Here is a 22,552-nt window from a genome sequence, read left to right on the forward strand (position 1 = left end):
TAAGCCAAAGAATTTTCTGAAAACTTCAACAGAAAATGTTGTGTGCACCATGTCTGTCAAAATCCTCAAACAATTACAAATCATAGTTGGTTTTATTAAGGTTCTCACATGTTATGAAAACAACCATTTTGTTGCATATGAATTCACATATATGACAATACTGGGAGTAACATTATCAATTAAGCAACATCATTCAATTAAAAATTGGAGTTAATGGTCACATGCCTGGAGCAGGCATAGATCAGGAATAGAAATAGTGCAAACGAGATCTTCTGCGAAGCTCTAAAGTCCAAGAGTCTCCCTATGGGGCAAGACGATGAAGACTTGTATATTAGAGTTCACAGGGACCTCATTTATATAGAGGTGTCATCAACAGAGTTCTACCCATAACTCCATAAGAAAGACTCTGTTTAACTATGACTGATCCTCTATATTATCATTAGTATTTATCTCTTACTTGCCTATGAGGAATCTATCTTATAAGGCGATAGAGGATCATGAAGGAATGGATGGATTTCAAAACTTTTTAATTAGTGCGGAATTAGTTTAATCATTAAACTACTAACTAAACATAAAATCCATTCCTTTAACCCATGATCTAGGCTTATTGTGATATGTATATAAACATAGCATGCATAGTAAGGAAGAACAAAGAGGTAGTTTATGTTCTACTCACCCTTGGAGCGTGATTTTAATCAGATCCAAGTGAACCACCAAAGTTCATCTCCTTGATCTCTCCTTGTGTGTGTTTCCTCCACCTTGAAGCACCTTGAATTAAGAACTCCTTCTTGTGCTTGTAGTATTCTCCTTGATGTAACAAGTAGAGCCACAAAAGGATATGGCCTCTAAGGATCTTCACCAAGTGAATCAAGAGATGAAGAAAGATGAAAGAAAAGAAGAAATTATGCAAGTGTTCTTCTTTCCTTTAATTTTGTAATGGACCAAGGGAGAACTCTCTCTGTCTTTCAGATTAATAGTGTGGAGACACACTTATTATTATGTCCATGCTTTCACTTTTATATAATAGGAAATAAATCCAATTACTAAAAGAAAAATATTGACTTTCATAAAGCCAATATATTGGCTGGTCCATACATTCTATTGGGCACTAAAAATGTGTCTTGGGCTTTCATTTAAATCTCATTTAGCGAAGCCCAAGTCCACACCAAAAAACCCGACAATCGTTTAGGCCCAATAGGTTCGGTTTTACCCGAAACTCCTAATTATGTTCAAATAATAAATCTAATTAATTATTTGGTCATAACCAACTCTTGTTTAATCTTCTTCATATACAATCTCAAGGATCCACTTATATGGTGTGCGATCTCTTAGGTTCTAATTAACAAGGTAGTGAAGTTTATAGAAACCATTCTATTTTGTTTACAAATCAAAAACTCCATTTTTGATTCTCCCTTGTTATTAGGATTATAAATGTTTCTTAATCCTCGGGGACTTCACAAGTCATGAGTGACGTCTTGCAACATATCATGACTATCCTAGTTAATGTAGAATGACAAAGAACCTATTTAATTGGAATTACAATACAATACGGTCCTTCTCTAACACTATGTTCTAAATCACATCATCGGGGTATGAAATTGATATGTCAATCCCCTAATGTGATTTTCATTCTTATGTGATTCTTAGAATGTGATTAGAAACTCCTTTTTAATCTCATTCAATGCTTTGGCCAAAGACTAATTGAATCACATCTTTGAACATACACCTTATTTACTTAAGGATAGAGATTCCTTATTGTACACTCACATGTCTCCATGACCGAATTAATTATACCAATGAATGCATCTATTATATCCATTAAGGGACACAATATTATTGCATCATCAAGAGATAATCCATTCACTCATAAGACAACTATGGTGTCTCAGGTCAAAGGACTAATTTGTATTATTGCAATTTAGAGTTCAAGTTTGACATGTAAGTAAGACTCCATACAAGAACTCTAATGATCGCGTTCAGTGTACTCTTTAAGTTAAGAGCACCCACATACTTGTATTAGTGTCTCCACACAAATGACAAGAGACATATCATCCTCCATATTGAGCATACATAGTATGTACTAGTCTTTCCGGATTATCAATGTCCAAGTGATAATCCTATGACTAGGAACCTTTTAGGATAAGAGTGTGAAAGAGTAAAGGTCTCACACATCTAACTCTTTAGATTACTTTCTCTTTAACTCATATTCCTTGGACCTTGTTCAATCAAATATTAAATATAAGCAATGAACAATAAACTTGCCCTTTTGATTAATAATAATTACATCAAAATGATTGTTTTAGGACACAATTCCTTCATATCAAATAGCTTATTTGCCATAAATTTGGTGGCGCGTGTCGCACGTCCGGTTAACTCTAGTGACTGTGAGATATGAAAGCAGAGAGTTTTCGGAGATTGAATCCTCTTGGTGCGGGAAACCCCCTAAAAATTCTGAGATCATCATCCTTGAAAATCCTCAGATCATTATCTTCAACAGTCCTCAGGCCATGATCACAACAACGGATGGTGGTTCGTAGGGCAATCCACCCTGAAGCCATGGTGAGCGAGGTTACAGAGAAGATTCAGCATTTTCAGCCTTCAATCTCGTTTCGAGAGAGGTGGGTCATAATTTTGGTAAAGTGATCGAAACTGTGTGTTGTGGAGATTGGTTGGGTTTCAAATACAATAAACATAGTGTAATTTTGGAACAAATTTTGGATTTCCTGCCTTCACTCATTCAAACCTAACGAGTTCCTAAACATCCTAAAACTTCGCTCTTAACTAAGTTGTGAAAACTAAATATTCCATCCAAGGTTGAAATTTTTGTACGTGTTCAAGTAAAACCCTAATTTGTGTTTGGCCCAAACTCTAGGTTACTTGACCTAGTGGTAATAGAGTTTAATTAGAAGAATCTAGAGATTATCTTTCCTTGTATGATTCAGACTCTATGCATTGTAATCCTCTATATAAAGAGGCCCCTGTTATAAATGAGAATACACAGCGAATTTCTCTCAATTTCAGTTTCTCTACAACACGTTATCAGCACGAAGCCCTAACCCTAAAACCTAATATTCGTAGCCTTCAAATCCCAGAAACCTCCGCCGCCCACCTTGAAGCTCTTACCTCCAGAAGCCCAGAACCGGCGGCGCTGCCCCTAGAACCGGCCGGAACAACCCCGAACCGGCCTCCTGAAGTGACGAAAGTTTTCCTGCCCAGCTCGAAGCCTTTCGCTCAGCCTCTGACAACGATACTCCACCATCAGAAGCTCCTCGACCCCAGATCCCCGGAACCGGAAACCTCATCACCGGAACCGGCCTATAAGTACCTGAACCGGTCACCTGAAGACCCATTGCTCTGAACCGCCGCCTGACCACCAACCCAGAAGAAAAGTCAACCCAGCAGACGTCAGCCCAGATCAGACGCAGCCCTAGGCCCAGAAACTGAGGTGCAGCCCAAAGCCCAAGAAGCTGACCTCGGCCCAAAAGCAAAGAACCAGGCCCAAAGCCCACTGACGTCAGACCCCTGCCACATCAGCGTCCAGTCAGCAGCCCACGTCAGCGTCAGAGTGCCACGTCAGCAACCAGCTGCCACGTCAACACCTCCGGTCAACGCCGGTCAACCTTTTTCCGGCCAATTTTTATGGTCAAGTATTTCCAACCACTTTTCAAGGTAAATCTTTTCTAAAAGTTCCTGTTTTTGAAGTTTTTCAATTTCTTCTTCTTTTTCTCGGGGACTTCCAACATCCCTTCTTCTACCCCCCTTTCTTTTTCATAGGGGAGACCAAAAGCCGAACTGTGGGGGTTCGTGCTCACTCCAAGCTTGGAGCTTGTAGAGTCCTCCAAACTTAGAGTTTGTTGAGAAGAAAACGATCGACCACATACATCGTCGTTTCGATCTAATCCAAAACCCCTCTTGGAATCGAATTTTCGTGGAAGCGACTACGCTCAGAAAATCCCTAATTTCTTGGAAGCGACTACGCTCAGAAATTTTATAGTTTTTCGTGGTAGCCTTCTTCGCTCCAAAACTAACCCTATTTTCTTGTTGTTTTCAGGATGAGTAACTTGAACAAGTTGAGCTTCGCTCCACTAGAGACAACAGGCGCCGGATACCACAAGTGGGTCCGTGATGTGCGCCAGCATCTTAATGCTGATGGGATCCTGAGTACGATCCAAGAGCCAAGTCAGGACGTGCGTACTCCTCAACAAGCTGCTGCTTTTGAAGCAAATAGAGCTACGAGAGAGGCGAATGAAGCTAAAGCCATCATTCTCATGACAAGGCACATGAATGACGCGCTCCAAAATGAGTACCTCAATGAGGAAGACCCAAGAAGACTATGGGTAGAACTCGAGCAGCGTTTTGGCAACGTCCGTGATTCCCTGCTTCCAGACTTAGAAGTGAGATGACATAGCCTCCGCTTCTGTGATTTCAAGTCTGTACTTGACTACAATTCAGAAGCACTTCGTATCAAGTCTATGATGGAATTCTGTGGACAGAACATCACTGATACGATGTTGATCGAGAAGACTCTCTCCACCTTCCCCATCTCTGCATTGATGATAGCCAAAAACTATCGGATTGATGTCAATGCTAGACGCATCACAAGATTTCATGAGCTAATTGGTGCCTTGAACGTAGCTGAAAAGCACGACAACTTACTTGTGAAGAACTATAACTCCAGACCCGTGGGAACCAAGTCAAATCCGGAGTCTAATTATAGTCGCGCCTCCAAGGGAGGACGCAAGGAGCGTAACCCTAAGAGTAGGGATAATTCTGGACGTTCTGGTCCATATTCTCGCCCTAAAGAGGAAGGAAACCGCCAAGATAGGCGTGCACAGAACCGTGGAGGTAAACGTGTGAAGATAGAGAGAGGCCAAGCCTCCGGTTATGGTGGTAACGCCACCAAAGGCAATAACAGTCCCCAAAACGCTCACAGAGCGCCTCGATCAAGGGAACCTGACCATAATGATGCTTGTCTCAGATGTGGATCAAGTGGACATTGGGCAAAGAAGTGTACTGCATCCCAGAACGTTGCAAACGCATACAAGATGTATCGTGAAGCAAGGGAGGCAAATTACATGGAACAAGAAGATCAAGATGGAGATCTCGATCTAAGGGTGGAAGACTACAAGGATCAAGACCCAGAAACTGGCGATTTTGATATAGTCTTTTTATTTTCCAAGAGATGTAGGCAATTGCCATATTATTTTTGCAGTAGATGCCAATGATATTAGTCTTTCTTCAAAGTAGGTGTACTCAATGTAAGTGTGATGTCTAGGAAGGTTTTGAGATAAGTGGTATTTAAGCGAGCCTTGCTCCACCGACATCTCTCTACTCACCTGGTCACATTTGCATTGGAATTACCGAAAGGAGTTAGACGACTACCATTGTTTTGCATTAGCTATTTTATTGAATTAGACTTTCTTTGGTTAAAGAAACGATGATGTAATCCCGTTTGGCTTATTAATAAAAGTTGAGTTCTTTTGTTTATGACTCCTTTTTTAATTACGAGCTTTTCTTTTAGGAATGGATGAACTTCAATGTCTTGCGGATAGTGCGACTACGCACACCATTCTACGACATATGCAATTATTCTTGGAGATGTTGCCTACATATTCATCTGTGACTACGATGGCTGGGCCATCTGGTTTAGTTCAAGGACATGGAATGGCCCAATTCCTTTTGCCCAATGGCACCTTGATTAAAGTCACTGAAGCTCTCTACGCTCCTAAGGCAAACCGAACCTTATTGAGCTTTAAAGATATTAGAGCCAACGGATTCCATGAGGAAACGCATAGTGAGAACGGAATAGAATTCCTTTGCATTACCTCTAATGATTGCGGAAGAAAGCGCATCTTAGAGAAGGTTATGTGTCAATCTAGTGGACTTTATGTCACTACAATTCGACCTATTGAATCCAACAATGTCATAAGAGATGATCTCTTGGATTCAGACACATATTGGCTTTGGCATGACCGACTAGGACATCCTGGTCGTGATATGATGCTCCGTATACTAAAGACTTCACACGGACATCCATTCTTTAGAGTGAGAAGAAGCAAGAATCGAAAATTGATTCCTGGACTTAGCAAGACCGCAACAATTGCAGCATCTGGCGCTGCAGCCTTCTTGGGGCGCCATAGGACCGCCCAAGTCCCATGTGATGACACCATGGTTGTTTCTCCCAATGTCCATGACGTCATAAACAGTAATTCCCATGGCTCCAACGCCATGATGGGAGATGTAATCACACATTTTGCTTCTAATAGCGCTACAGACGCTCAGGCCCAACCAAAATCCTCATTGGTTGCTTCTAAGGCCCCTCGCTCATTCTGTAAAGCCTGTTCATTCGGGAAATTAGGACCGAGACCGTCCTACGCAAAGGATCCCAAAATACTCATTCCGTTCTTACAGAGAATCCAAGGGAATATCTGTGGACCAATTCAACCACCATGCGGACCTTTTAAATACTTTATGGTATTGGTTGATGCGTCGACACGCTGGTCACATGTCGCGTTGTTGTCCACTCGAAATGCTGCTTATGCTAAACTCCTCGCCCAGATTATTCGTCTATGGGCTCACTACCCTGACGATCCTATTAAGTCAATTCGACTTGATAACGCTGGGGAGTTTACATCAAAAACATTCGATGACTATTGCATGTCACTGGGGATTGATGTAGAGCATCCAGTTCCCCATGTTCATACCCAAAATGGTCTCGCAGAAGCTGCTATCAAATGACTACAGATGATAGCACGGACATTGGTTATGCGCACCAATCTCCCTGTTTCTGCTTGGGGATATGCAATATTGCATGCAGCGACGCTAATTCGTCTACGACCCACTGCAACCCAATCTTACTCTGCGTTACAGCTAGTGACTGGGTACGAGCCTGATATCTCGCACTTACGCATTTTTGGGTGTGCCATTTATGTGCCTATTACGCCACCACAGCGTACTAAGATGGGTCCACAATGACGAATGGGCATTTATGTTGGATATGAATCTCCAACGATCGTCCGCTACCTTGAACCCTTGACAGGCGATCTCTTTACCGCTAGATTTGCGGATTGTCACTTTGATGAGACAATCTTCCCATCGTTAGGGGGAGATAAGAACACAGATGTTCAACAGGAACGATAGGAATTGTCGTGGTCTGTCCCCACTATGTCTCATCTCGATCCCCGTACCGCACAGTCCGAACTTGAAGTGCGAAGAATAATCGAGCTCCAGAACGTAGCAGACACTCTGCCTGATGCGTTTTCTGATGTTGCCAAAGTGACTAGATCACACATACCTGCTGCAAACGTGCCTGCAAGGATCGATGTCCCAAATACTGGACATCACGCCACTCCTGTGACACCAGGAGATGGCGCCATTGCCCAACATGGCAATGATGTGGCATCTATGGCCGCAGGTCCCGCAAGAAAGCGCGGTAGACCGACGTGCCTGCAAGGATCGATGTCCTAAATACTGGACATCACGCCACTCCTGTGACACCAGGAGATGGCACCATTGCCCAACATGGCAATGATGTGGCATCTATGGCCGCAGGTCCCGCAAGAAAGCGCGGTAGACCTATTGGTTCGAAGGATACTCACCCTAGAAAGAGAGCGAATGAGGCACAAACAAATCCTTTGATCATCGATACTCAAAATCCGTCCCATGAGAATGTTCCGGATTATGGTTATGTCCAAGAGACATCATTGGGGGACGCCTCAATGTCAGAACCTATCCCTGAGAACGTAGAGATCTCTGTTAATTACACTAGTGTATATGGGACGTGGGAAAGAAACTCCATCATCATTGATGATGTATTTGCGTATTCAGTGGCGCGTGAGATTATTGAGACCGATGACATCGAACCACGCTCCGTTGATGAATGCCAACGTAGAGCTGATTGGCCAAAATGGAAAGATGCGATCCAGGCAGAACTTGATTCTCTAGCGAAAAGAAAGGTATTCGGACAAGTTGTGCCAATACCGCCCAACACCAAACCAGTTGGTCACAAATGGGTATTCGTTAGAAAGCGTAATGAGAAAAACAAGATTGTAAGGTACAAAGCTCGCCTTGTGGCGCAAGGTTTCTCACAACGCCCTGGAATCGACTACGAGGAGACCTATTCTCCCGTAATGGACGTCATAACGTTCCGCTACCTTGTCAGTTTGGTAGTTTCCGAAAAACTGAACATGCAGCTTATGGATGTGGTTACTGCGTATCTATATGGGGATCTAGATACAGAGATATACATGAAGATTCCAGACGGAATTCAGTTACCCAAATCAAGTGGCTCTAAACCACGGAGCGCGTTTGCGATTAGATTGAAACGCTCACTATATGGATTGAAACAATCCGGATGGATGTGGTATAACTGTCTAAGTGACTACTTGATTGGAAAGGGATATGTCAACAATGAACTATGCCCATGTGTGTTCATAAAAAGGACAAGTTCCGGATTTGCAATAGTAGCGGTTTATGTCGATGACATGAACATAATTGGCACCCTTAAAGAGTTAAGGGAAACCGCTGAACACTTGAAATCCGAGTTTGAGATGAAAGATCTTGGGAAAACACGGTTTTGCCTCGATTTAGAACTTGAGCACCGTAGAGATGGTATCCTGATTCATCAATCAGCTTATACCCAAAAGATGCTTAGGCGTTTCAACACTGATAAGATTAAGCCTTCAAGCACCCCAATGGTCGTCCGTAGTCTTGATCCAAGGAAGGATCAATTTCGTCCAAACGATGACGACGAAGAAGTGCTAGAGGCAGAAGTGCCCTATCTAAGCGCAATAGGCGCATTATTGTACTTAGCACAATGCACAAGACCGGATATCTCATTCGCTGTGAACTTGTTAGCTAGATATAGCTCTGCGCCTACACGACGCCATTGGACTGGTGTTAAAGATATCTTTCGATACCTAAGTAGTACGATCGATATGGGCTTGTTCTATCCCTACAGAGAGAAGATGGATTCGGACCCATCAAGTGTCAGGGACGCCACACATTGTGGACTGCGTTCCCTCTCCCCATCCCAAAACGATATAAGTGTTTTGGAAGGTTTTGCTGATGCTGGGTACCTCTCTGACCCACACAAAGGTCGCTCCCAAACTGGTTATGTTTTCACCATGGGAAAGACCGTGATATCTTGGAGGTCTACAAAGCAGACCTTAGTCGCTACCTCTTCGAATCATGCAGAGATTATTGCTCTTCACGAAGCAGTTCGTGAATGTATATGGCTTCGATCCATAGTTACGCATGTTCGAAGCAATTGTGGTTTGAAGTCTACCACAGATGAGCCAACAAGCATTTATGAGGATAATGCTGCTTGCATTGAACAAATGAAGCAAGGCTACATCAAAGGCGACAACACCAAGCATATATCGCCCAAATTCTTCTACAATCAGCAACAACAGAAGCTCCTCAAGATCAAAGTGAACCAGGTTCGATCTGAGGACAATGTGGCAGAGTTGTTTACTAAGTCATTGCCCAAATCCACGTTCGAGAAACATGTGGCAAGAATTGGCTTGCGGAAATTATCTGAACTCCCATGATCGTAGTCATCAGGGGGAGGCGCAGACATCAGGGGGAGATGTCTACATGTTTGTCTCGAAACGTGAAGGGTGTGTTGTGCTCTTTTTCCCCTTCGACCGAGGTTATTTTTGTCCCACTTGGTTTTTGTTACTCGGCAAGGTTTTTAATGAGGCAATGAGAGAAGCACCGCGTTTGGGCAACACAAGGGGGAGTGTTCAAGTAAAACCCTAATTTGTGTTTGGCCCAAACTCTAGGTTACTTGACCTAGTGGTAATAGGGTTTAATTAGAAGAATCTAGAGATTATCTTTCCTTGTATGATTCAGACTCTATGCATTGTAATCCTCTATATAAAGAGGCCCCTGTTATAAATGAGAATACACAGTGAATTTCTCTCAATTTCAGTTTCTCTACAACAGTACGGACTTTAATCAGAAATGGTCTTAAAACAAAAGATAGAGTATCAAGTTATAATCATCATATATCTCTGATGTGTTCCTTTCGTTTAAGTAATATCGAATCAGTGGATCATTTATTTATGCGTTGTCAATTTGCTTCAAATGTTTGGTCTAGATCTTACGCCTAAGCCTTTAAATTGGAATAGCTCTTTGATTTCTTGGATTGATCATATAAGTAATAGTGCTGAAACTAGAGAACATCTTCATTTATATTTTAATGATTGTATGGTCTAAGATTTGGCATTTTAGGAATAAATTAATCTTCCAGAATTTAAGTATTTCTCCTTATCAATGTTTTTGTCAGGCGGTTGTGTTAGGCTCATATTATGTTCAGGCAAATCCTAAGAACAAGTATCCCCCAAACTTTCTAAATATTTTCATATTAAATGGCAGCCTCCTAACATTGATCAAGTTAAATTAAATTTTGATGGATCTGTCCATAATTGAATTGCTATTATTGGATATGTTATTAGGAATACATATGGTAACTTTTATTTGTTGCTAACAAGAAGTTAGGGAACGCTAATGCTCTTGTTGCAAAAGTAACTGCTTTAAGGGATAGTTTACACACTACTATCCTGCATCAACATCCTAATATTTCAGTTGAAGATGACTCTAAGCTACTGATTTAGTCGTATTCAAGGAAGATGTGAAGTTCCATGGCGAATTCAGCTTCTCATACAGGATATAAGGAAGTTGGCTCTACATTTCAAGTCCATTGTGTTTTAGCATATTTGCTACGAAGCAAATTTTATTGCAGATCATCTAACTGCTCTAGCTCACAGATCTCAAAATAATTATGTATGGCTTTTATTTTTACCCTTACTGTGTCCCCAGCATTCCATTTGGATCAGCTGGGAGGGGGAGTTAGTCGAGATTTTGTCTTTTAGTTTCTAGTAGTTATTTTTCTCATAAAAAAAAAATAAAAAATAAAAACTCATCGATCAAATTAACGGTGCAAAACTATTCAACATACACACCAATTTAGAATCGTGGCCAAAATTGGTGCCGTATAGCCCATTTTGTAGTAGTGTATGGAGCTATTAATTATATTATTAATTAACACCCCTTCTCACGTGTAATTTGATTTAGCCACCGCGAGGATGGTGGCATGGGAATTGAAACAAATATAAAGAGAAGTGTGTACATAAAACCTCATAATATGGACACTTTACATTTTAGAAAAAAAGTAGAGATTGAATGATACTGGATATGTTGGACACACAACTAAGGTGACCGTAAAAAACTTGGGCTTTGTAGAGAATAACAGTATACATTAAGGTACAAAATCTTACATGTAGTACCAATTTCTTCTACCCAAACAAAGAGACCAGCTGACCATTGAGCTGATGACCGAGCGAATGTTCATATTTTAACAATGACAAGTTAAGAAGATAACTAATGAACGTATAACTTTTTTTTTTTTTTTTTTGGCAAAGATGAACGTATAACTTTAAAGACCAAAAAAAAATTTCAGGGTCCATTAGTAACTAAAAGGTTCCTAATTAAGTTTTGCTATCTATATACAATCGCATATCTAACTGAATAATCAGTACGACTTTAGTTAATCATTCTCTTCGTAGAACAGGCCAGCCATGTCAGTTTGAACATTATATATATAATTAAGATTTTCTTTTCCATCTTCAACTCCTCGTCTTTTCTTTAAGAAAATAATTGTTTGAAGTGTTAATCTATTATGGACACATAGAACACCATGAAAGAAATACAGACAGTAGGAAAGAGCCAAATAGCTAGATGAGCAGAGAAATTAATGTAGGAAACTTTTAAACTGACGATAATAGTTAGTCGATCGAAATGCCAAATGGACGGGGATGAGAGCAAATTAATGAATACTTTAATATGAATTAGTATCTTCATGGAGCTAGATCGCTGGCTTGATTCCGTCATAAAATCTAGTATGAACCTCTATTTTCGGAATAGGATGCATACCGTGAAATTTCGATATTTGAACTACCTTCTGTGATTCTTCTTTTATTTTCTTTACCTTATGTGATTTTTTATTTGACTCTTGAATTATACGAAGGGAATCAATCTTCTCTTCTTCTCTTTAGGTACATAGTCTTGTTCGCGTATTCAATGAATTCAATGCTCAATTGTGTTCTAGCTGTCATTGGATCTAAATCATAGGGTGAATTGGTGGTTTGAATTTATTTATTTTGCTCAAGTACAACTAAGCATGAAAATCACTGAGCATGTGAATATAATTGTTAAGGAGATAATGGTAGCATGTATTGATCAAATATTTTCATTTATAAGTAATAGAAAACTGTTTTTAGGAAAAAGGGATGTAGAGAATAGCAGAGAGAATTGGGAGAATGATTTGTGTCTTAATTTCATTGATAATATGGGCCTTTTTATACAGAATATTACAAGCATAGAGTCTGAATTGTATAAGAAAACATAATCGTACAATGATTAGGATATCTACTAAGAGATCTCCGAGAATATCTCTAAAATTAACCCTATTACAACTCGGACAAGTAATTAGAATTTTAGCCAGACACACAATCTAGATGTCCTTAGACACTCCCCCCTGTGTCGCCCAAACGCGGTGCTTCTCTCGTTGCCTCGTCAAAAAACCTTGCCGAGTAGCAAAAATTCAGTGGGACAAAAATAACCTCGGTCGAAGGAGAAAAAGGGTACAACACACTCTTCACGTTTCGAGACCAAACATGTAGATATCTCCCCTGATGTCTGCATCTCCCCCTGATGACTACGGTCATAAGAGTTAGGATAACTTCGCAAATGATGCTACCAACATGTTTCTCGAAAGTTAATTTATGCAATGACTTAGTGAACAAGTCTGTCACACTATCCTCAGATGTCTGCATCTCCCCCTGATGACTACGGTCATAAGAGTTCGGATAACTTCGCAAATGATGCTACCAACATGTTTCTCGAAAGTTAATTTATGCAATGACTTAGTGAACAAGTCTGTCACACTATCCTCAGATTGAACCTAGTTCACTTTGATCTTGAGGAAAGTATATTGTTGCTGATTATGCTTGGTGTTGTCGCCTTTGATGTAGCCTTGCTTCATTCGTCTAAAACAATTAACATTATCCTCATAAATGCTCGTAGGCTCATCTTGTGGTAGACTTCAAACCATAATTGCTTTAAGCATGCGTAATTGTGGATCTAATCTATATACATTCATGAACCGCTTCGTGAAGAGCAATAATCTCTGCATGGTTCGAGATATAGCGACTAGGGTCTATTTTGTAGACTTCCAAGATATCGTGGTCTTACCCATGGTGAACACTTAATCAATTTGGGAACGACTTTTGTGTGGGTCAGAGAGATACCCAGCATCATCAAAACCTTTCAAAACACTAATGTCGTTTTGAGATGGGGATAAAGGATGCAGGCCAATGTTGGCGGCGTTCCTGGTGTGTGATGAATCCAAATCCATCGTCTCTCTGTAGCAATAGAACAAGCCTACATCTCAAGTATCAAAACATATCTTTTACACCAATCTCATGGCGTCGCGTTGGAGCAGAGCTATACCTAGCTAACAAGTTCACAGCATATGAGATGTCCAGTCTTGTGCATTGAGCTAAGTACAATAATACGCATATTGCACTTAAGTATAGCACTTCTGCCTCTAGCATATCTTTGTCATCATCCTTTGGATGAAGAGGATCCTTTTCAGGAACAAGACTATGAACGATCATGGGTGTGCTTAAAGGCTTGACCTTATCAAAATGCTTAAGCATCCATCAACGCAATGCTCAAGTTCCAAACCGAGACATAATCGTGTTCTCCCAAGATCTTCATCTCAAACTCGGATTTCAAGTGTTTAACGCTTTTCCTTAACTCTTTAAGGTCTTCCAATGAAGATCATGTCACCAACATGAACCGTGATACAATATGAAACTTGCCATTGAAACGCTTGGGCATTGATATATCCATTCCCAATCAAGTAGTCACTTTAGTGAGCATTGCAACCTTATTGCAAAGGCACTCCGTGGTCTAGAGCCACTTGACTTGGGTGAATGAAGTTTACTATGAACTTTTATGTATATTCTGTATCTAGATCCCCATAGAAATATGTAGCGACCACCTTTGTAAGCTGCATGTTCAGGAAACTACCAAATTGACAAGGTAGTGGAGTGCAATGACATCCATTACGAGAGAATTTGCCGTAGTTAATTCCAGGGCGTTCTGTGAGAAGCCTTGCGCCATAAGGCGAGATTACCATATCTTTTTCTCATCACGCTTTCTAATGAAGACCCATTAGTCAATAACACTACAAAAAAATTGACTTTTTACTACGGATGAAAAACGTCGTAAAAATATGAAAAAGCGTCGCAAAAAGTTTTTTACGACGGCTTTGCGACGGTTGAGCACGCGTAGCAAATGTTTAACCATTATTTATGACAGATTACACACGTCGTAAATACTATTTCCGACGGATTTTGCGACACATTTTTGTATGTCGTAAAAAATGCACTATTAGTCAAAAAAATTTTGGCGACATTAGAGTCCCGTCGCAATTGTTCTATTTTTAAAAAATTATTATTTTTAATTAAAATCTACTTTCGTTCTACTAATTTCCATACATTACAATATTGATGTTGTTTCCCAGTTACGGTCATAATATATATCATATGATAAAAAATAAATTTATATTAATAACAAATTGACAAATACAATTATCTCCAATTGAATGTCAATAGGAAATAATATCATGAAAATAATCATGAGGTCGTTTTCGAACTAAAATAAGAGCACCCTTGTATTCCTATTCCTACTAATATTGAAACCAACAGCCTTCAAGCTATTCAGAAAAGTCTTCTACACGTAGATGTCAATCCAGTGGAAGATATCCAAGTGCTTCTTGTCTTCTTGATCCCATTCGTATTTCTCTTTTTCTATTTCCCTGGGCAGGCCAATGGTGTCTTACAGAGACTATCTGGTAATGATGTTCTCTTTTTATTGACACCTCTTGTAGTAGTAAAATCTCCAAATTTAATCTGTACATTGCTTTTGGGCTTATGAGTCTAGTCTAAGGTCTGCATGTTCACAAGATCTTGGGTTAGTTCACAGTAGAGACATCCAAAATTCCACTACAAAAAAAAATTGCAATGGCCACGGCGCAATGCCGTAGCAAAAGCCTCTTTTGCCGTCGCAAAAGAGCATTGGCGACGGCTCTGCGACGGCAATTCTTCCGACGCCGTTGGTGGCGTCGCCAATGGTATTTGCCACGGCAATTCGCCGTCGCAAGACTATTAGCGACGGCAAACGTTTTGCCGTCGCAAGAATTTTGCGACTGCAAAATGCCGTCGCAAATACCAATGGCGACGCCACCAACCGCTACTGAAGTTTTTTGCCGTCGCCAAAAGTCATTTGCTACGGCAAAAATGCCGTCGCAAAAATATTATTTATGAATAAAAAAAAAATCGGCATGCAAATGCATGCTGATTTTTTTTTTTTTTAATGAATGAAAACTATAAAAAAAGGAACGAAGCTTATATAAAAGGAAATGTTACACTTTAATTTTCCTCATAAATGTTACAAAATGAATGAAACTTCTACCAAAATTTACAAGATCGATAATTAAGCTTTACAAGTTAGTTATTTTCCTCTAGCTACTTCAAGATGAACTTTGCAGGGATCTTCCTCGATCTACTTCATGTACCAATTACTCTAGTGTTGTTGCAAGCCTCCTATAACAGAAAGTCAGAAATCTTCAAGCATTCATTAAAGAAACAAAAAGCTGGAAAATTAATGGGAGATGTACACATGACATAGATATTGTTCATACCAGTACATACAATTAATATTTCACTTGAACTCTTAATTACTTTTTGACATTTTGAGTCAGCAAGTGTGCTAAATCCAGGTCTTTCTACGATTAAAGCTAGAGTAGTTGATTTGAAGAATGCAAAATCCATAGTTCCATACTTACCTCGAAATATGTCTGAATTTCCATTCATTATATATCATGAAGATCCCTTCCAATTAGTTCCTGAATAGGGGGCTGCTGCAAAAATGCCTTTGATATCTTACTTTGAGAAGCCTTTGATACGCTATCAATAGCATCCTACATATCTCCACTGCAACATAATTACAAAAATGTATGTTAATACACGATACATGGCACATGATTATTGATAACTCATATGTACCAAGAAGCAATAAAGACACCAAGACCATAATCTTAAACCTTCTAGCCTTTTCATAGAAAGTTCTCAATTGCATAAATACCATACCACGGTATTATTTATTCCATTTTCTAAGCTATAAACTTATTTGAAACTCAGCCCACATATCACCTATACCATAATAACTAAGACAGATTTTCTTAAGGCAAATCATGAATTTTGGCAGAGGCAAAAGAAAGAAGCAAAACAAAGTTCCATCTGGAACTATGTGATTTGCCCTTGTAGAGCAGTCGTATTTCGAAATGTAATCTCTATGATCCCAAACTTAGGACATAAGCAAAAGTAATTACCGTGTATAATCCCGGTAGTTAATGTACTTTATTGGCCTTTTGATCTTTCTTTTGCTAGTCCTCAACCTGATATCAAAAGTTTTACATTAGTGCAACTGAGCAATATAACACTACTATTAATCGATTAAATTACAAACCGTACTACATAGCAGCATCTTAATCCAAAACTTAATAGATGCAACCACATATGGATGTCCACATCAAAACACACAAGCATCTAAATCATGCAGAACCACGCAACATTCCTTACTTGTAGAGTAAACCAATAAGCCATAATCAAAATACAAACATTATTCCTTACTTTACCTGTTAAAAACTTTAACATTTAAACATGCCAGCAGCTACTAGCAACTTAAGTTGAGCATGTGTTCTGCCAAGTAAAAAAAAACAATGATTAAATAAAGTACAGAAATGTTTAACAATACAAATGTACATCGAGGAATAGAGAGAACAATACCTGGTTCTTGCAGAAATATGAATTCTGGATGAGCTGTATCATGAAATTAGCACTCCATAACTGATTTTAATTGCATTTCACTCAATACATGGATAAAATTCTCAATAAGAAATGTTTAAACAAGAATCATCCAAAAGAAAAACAATAGAGGAGAGTGACACTAAAGAGCTTGAGGACCACTTTTCCTTTCTTTCCTCCAGTTGTCCATAATGGAAATATCTTAAGTTGTCAATAATGGAAATATTGTACATGTATAAAAGAGATTCAGCCTATGCCAATCCATCGTTTCAACAGATCAGTGACAATCTTCAAAGTTGCCTCCCATTAGAAATATGTACCTTCGGGTGGTTGGACAAGCTTCCGGTTGTGTGAGGCTGTCATTTCCTTCTTCAGCTGCATCAATATGTTTTCCATGGTGAAATCCCGCTGCCAATTTGCCAGCATTCCAAACTTCTTTGAATCAACCTGTTCCCAAACACTTCATTAAATAACATGAATCGCAAATACAAAATTCTTGAATAGTGAGAGGAAAACCACTCATACATATTTGTAGAAGAAATCACTGCAACAAGATGGAAATCTGACAATGGCTCAACGAAACAAAGTGCAACTCAAAATTTTATATTTCAATAAGAGATTACACCTATATGAAAGCAAGTTTCTGACAGTCTGATTTCCTAATTCTTAGGACATATGATCCCTATATGAAAGCAAGTTTCTGACAGTCTAAAAAAAAAAAACTTTTCCTTTGCATATAAAGTACTAGTGGTAGATAGAACAGCCATGGCAGATATTGAAGCACCTCCACCAAAGTAAAAGATCATAAGATCATACTGTCAAGGGTGCTTGGGGATGATATAATATACCAGCAAAAAACTACAACAATGCAGCAGTATCTAATATATTAGATGACTAAGAAAAAAATATATGGGGAAATGCTTACCATTCCAGCAAAAATACAACCGAGAATCCACTAGTCCAAAGAATAGTCATAATCTTGTAAATCAACAAGAATCTCAGGACCTTTGAAATACCTGCAAAGTGTGCAATCAGGGAACAACATAAGGCAACGAACAAAAACAAACTACATACACCAAAATTGAAAGCCAAGAGGTTTCACAGTGCTAGTTCAAATGTTGGAGCTGTAGTTAAACCATAAACAAGAAACATGAGTAATTCTGAAGGAACACGAAAAATGAATGAGACCCAAGTTCATGAGGATGAGCAGTTTAAACACTACAGATAAACAGCAGTTTAAAACAATATCCTAGAAAACATACCATTTTAAATAAGGTAGATTAGAAGGTGCTTTGAGGTGATATAAGGGTAAACTATAGGTACATGATTGTTTAAGAGTTTGAAAAGACTGAAACTTTATATTTTTAAGTTTAATTACATACAGGAAATCACTCACACATACTTGAGTACACTTACAGATACTGAAGTTTTAGCAAATTGAATACTTCTTTACCTGTAAAAAATCTCAATCAGATTGCATATAGAATTAAATTGAAAAGACTAGCTATATCCTAATATACTTAAAACAGAAATTACACAGCAAAACAGGGAATACCTCAAGTAATAATTGATGTAAAATGAAACAAACAAGAAAAAAAAGGATGAGAACAAAAGACATAATTCTGCAGCTATAACTACAACATCCATGTTCCCTTAGCCATTAAAGAGAGATATCAGGAAATAAAGCAATCGAGCCAAGCCAAAATAATTCTGCTATAGGATAAATGCGAGCAGTATAACCCCACATAAAAAGCATGGGTGTGTACTGTAAATGGATTACAAGTAAAATATGAATCAACATCAATGCACGACATCATATTCTTTTACAATTAAACCAATAACCTATAAATCCATGGCATATGTGTTTGAAAAACAGAAATTACACAGCATGTCAATACAATGATATTGACATAGATCCTACATTTCTTATTTGGAGAACAAGAAGAATCACTTATCTTGAGGAGATCTAGTCCCAGTGGTCTAGCTCTACCTAGAAGATAGACATCTTGATATTGACTTAATTAAACACAAAGCTATTTGACAAATATAAGGCAATAGCATTATGTATTTCTAGATTTTATTAATATATTTAGGGCTAATTACATTTTACTACCCTCTATCTTAAGATTGCTTTCATTTCACAACTTTCTAGTTTTTCAACACATTGCAAACATACTACTGTTTCAAAATTGAACAATTTTGTACTTCAGTCACTTTGGCTATTAATTCAGGAAGCTTGGGTTTCAAAGTGTAATGTAATATTGGTAGTTCACTTTCAGGCAATCAAAGTGACTGAGGTGTGATAAGAATGCAATGTGTTTAAATGAAAAGGAAAAAGGGTAAACTGAAAATGACCCAAAAGGCCAGAACAGGGGTGGGATATAGTGTACTTTGGCCATATATTATGTGACAATCCACAATTTAGAATCTTATATTAGGACAATGAACCCTAATCTAATTAAGTAAAGCGCAATTTACCTTCCAAGATACAAATTGAGTTTATTTTCAATTATCAGCAAGCATACTGTCCCCTTGCAAGGTTTTGTGACTACTTTCTTCTGATCGAATGACTTGCAGCATTTACTAATTCAAAAGCTTCATCTACCCTTCGAAGCTTAAATAGGGCCTCAACTTTTAAAGCAACCAACTGCCTCAAGAAAGCATAGAATATAATCATATAATTAAAAGTAAACAAAGTTACATGTTTGAAGCCGTAAAACTTGGTCAAGTAATTTCAAATCACCTGGTTTGATGCATCTACTCCAGCTTCAATACATAAAGTGCTTTCTCTCAAAACCCCATCCCAATCTTTAACCTTCCTCGCCTTGTTAGTATTTACATAGTGAGCTTCAATACGTAATAGACGCTGCCTAATTTCTGAGCCAATATTCTTCCCAGATAACTCAAAATGCCAACTTGCATCATTAACTTGACCAAACCTGCATAAAAGGTCAAATCTCATAACAAATCTATGATAAGAAGAAAGGAAACTAATTTCAATAATACAATCACAAAGAATACCTAGAATAAAGAGTTCCAAGCCTATAATGGGCATGAGAACACGATGGTTCACATTTGATTGCCTTTAGGCACTCTTCCACAGCTTCAGTTAATCTACCACTGGTCATTGAATGACCTAGAATTAAGCCCAGAACCAATTAAGCTCCAACAATAATACAAACACAGAAGGAAGCTATCAATCACTAATTATAGTAACCAACAATAGCCCAAGGGCATAAACAGAGAGAGAGAAGAGAACGAACCCTATCGGAGGCATCTCCAATAGAAGAAGGAGGCTCTTTATCTTTCTTGGCACTGACACCGGCAGCGATAGTGAGAGAGATCCCGAGACCGGCGGCTATAGTGAGAGAGATCTTGGTGGTGGTGGTGGCTTCTCAAGATTATTGAAATCGACGGCGAGATTGAGAAAGAGAATGAGAGGGCTCACAAGAGTTAAGTAAATTGATCGATGTCTGTTTTTTTCCTTGTCAAATATAATATCTAGGGCTGGTGCTTAAGGCTACGGAAACCATAAGTAGTCGCCAATTATTGCGACGGTGTTCTATTGCTGAAGTAATTTTGGGCGACCGCACATTTTTCCGAAGCAAATATCGGATCTTTGACGACGGCATGCTTTGCCGTAGTAATTTTGGCCACTGCATGATTTGCCGAAGCAAAAATTGAACCAATAGCGACGGCAAATCAGTGCCGACGCTAGCTAGGGGTAGCCATTGCAATTCTTTTTTGTAGTGTTCATTGATCTGAGCTCAATTAAAGATGATAATAGTAACCAATAAAGTCTAATAGAATACTAAAAGTAGAGTATTAAAGATAACCAATTGCAAATATATTGTAATTGATTATGCAAATGGTAGCTCACAAAGTAATACAGTAACCAAACCTAGCAATAATCATGCATTATGTAAAGCTGCTGAAGTAAAAGGCAATAGATCGAAATGATATTCTATGCTAACACAATGACACAAAGGAAATTCCCAGTGCAGTAACCATTTAAATTAGAGGAGAAGAGCATACCTCCACTCACAATGTTTTTGAAGCTCAGATGACAATGAGGTGGTGTCACCTGCATCAAGCAAAAGCATTAACTTATTGTCAGTTTGACACAATTCTCTTGCTATAAGAAAAAAAAGTAAAGTCTGAAGTCCTCGTTCTCTAACAATACCTGAAAATTGGTAAGCCCAAATAAAATGCATAAACAAACTACACAAAAATCTTTTGTAAACATCTCCTGCACGCTTGGAACTTAAAATACTCCTACCTTATTTATTTAATTGAGTATCAACAGACTCTCAGCATTCTCCAAATGCTTCAATCTCCCTTGGTCATCACCACCCATGGAGGCCAGCTTCGCCCTGTCTAGAGTTCATGGCTTTTTCAGCTACATGTAATTCAAAAAGAACTCATATAATATACAAATAAAACCCATAAATTATCAAAGACAATGTCAATAAAAAAAAAAACTTAAAGATTTAACTGCATAGAAAATCTAACACCCCCTTTCAAATACCATTAAGATAATCAGAGTATTCTAAAACCTTAGTTGCAGTGACAATTTTTTTCGAAAACGAAAGGTCACAAGTCAATTCAATCACCCAGTAATTCAGATTGCAAAATTTGATGAATCTTACCGAACAAAATAGCATCAATTACCAAATACACTTCAAGTAGACAAAAGCATCAATGGGTTTTTAGCCCCAGACTCTGATATATCCATTTTTGCACATAAAAAACTAGAATTCATTCCCAAAATTGGAAATTAAGTGATGGAATTTGAAGAATTAAACAAAAAAAAAACAGGATACCATTGGAGATCCATATACAGACAACCCCAAAGTGAATGTCGAAATCAAATTGGAAAAGCAGCAGAACAGAAATCATAGATACATCCAGGTGAGTAGATTCGTCAAACCACAACCGTAAACATTATTAAGAGAATTGAATAAGTTTACCTAAATTAGACGGACAACGTGTTAGTTTCTGAAATAATAGTCATGAATTCAACATGTAATTAGAACTTCGAAAACCTTAACAAGAGCAAAGAAGTAACCTCATTCAGAGAGACAGAAATCTGGGGAGCGGGTGAGACCGTCTCAGATAGGAGAGTGGGCGAAAAATAAACGACGAGAGATTTCATGGAGAGTGGGCGGCTAATGCGTGAGAGGGTGAGACCGTCTCAGATAGGAGATAAGAATAAACCCTTTTTTTTTTTTTTTTTTTCCACCTTCAATATGTCGCAAACGAACATGTTTTCCTTTATTTACGACAACTGTGCGACGTTTTTAAATCAGGCGTCGGAAATCTATAAGCGCCGATATTTACCGCGCAAGGTTTGAATAACCGCCCAATTTTTTTTAATAATTTACGACGGCCGCTTCCATGTGTCGCAATAAAATGTCGTTAATAACTCTTTTTCTTGTAGTGTAAGTTTTATGTTAGGAGGTGTTGGCATCACTGGCTCGAAAAACCTTCCTCTTCCTTAGAGAATTCAACTTAACCTGGACGCATCTTTCCATTTAGGCCAAATTTCTCTACGTTGGCATTCATCATCAATGGAGCGTTATTCGATATCATCGGACTCAATAAACTCATGC

The 22,552-nt window shown here is 38.7% G+C and overlaps 1 long non-coding RNA gene across 11 annotated transcripts; it reads right to left on the reverse strand.

Annotated features, from left to right (window-relative positions):
• Positions 1-15,464: 15,464 nt before the first annotated feature.
• Positions 15,465-22,111, reverse strand: LOC133707882 (uncharacterized). Of its 11 annotated transcripts, none has more exons than XR_009845358.1 (13): positions 22,009-22,023; positions 21,220-21,339; positions 20,204-21,024; positions 19,962-20,076; positions 19,684-19,879; positions 19,419-19,587; positions 18,357-18,393; positions 17,866-17,956; positions 16,923-17,387; positions 16,772-16,835; positions 16,466-16,531; positions 15,920-16,067; positions 15,465-15,677 (listed from the first exon to the last, which is right to left on the reverse strand). It is a non-coding gene; the product is annotated as an uncharacterized LOC133707882 (long non-coding RNA). The 11 variants fall into 11 exon arrangements; XR_009845364.1 differs by having other exon boundaries at positions 18,343-18,393; XR_009845366.1 differs by having other exon boundaries at positions 16,923-16,955; positions 17,261-17,387; positions 17,866-19,587; positions 22,009-22,064.
• Positions 22,112-22,552: the final 441 nt, after the last annotated feature.

The sequence above is a fragment of the Rosa rugosa genome, chromosome 5, assembly GCF_958449725.1.
Source record: "Rosa rugosa chromosome 5, drRosRugo1.1, whole genome shotgun sequence".
Taxonomy (NCBI): domain Eukaryota; kingdom Viridiplantae; phylum Streptophyta; class Magnoliopsida; order Rosales; family Rosaceae; genus Rosa; species Rosa rugosa.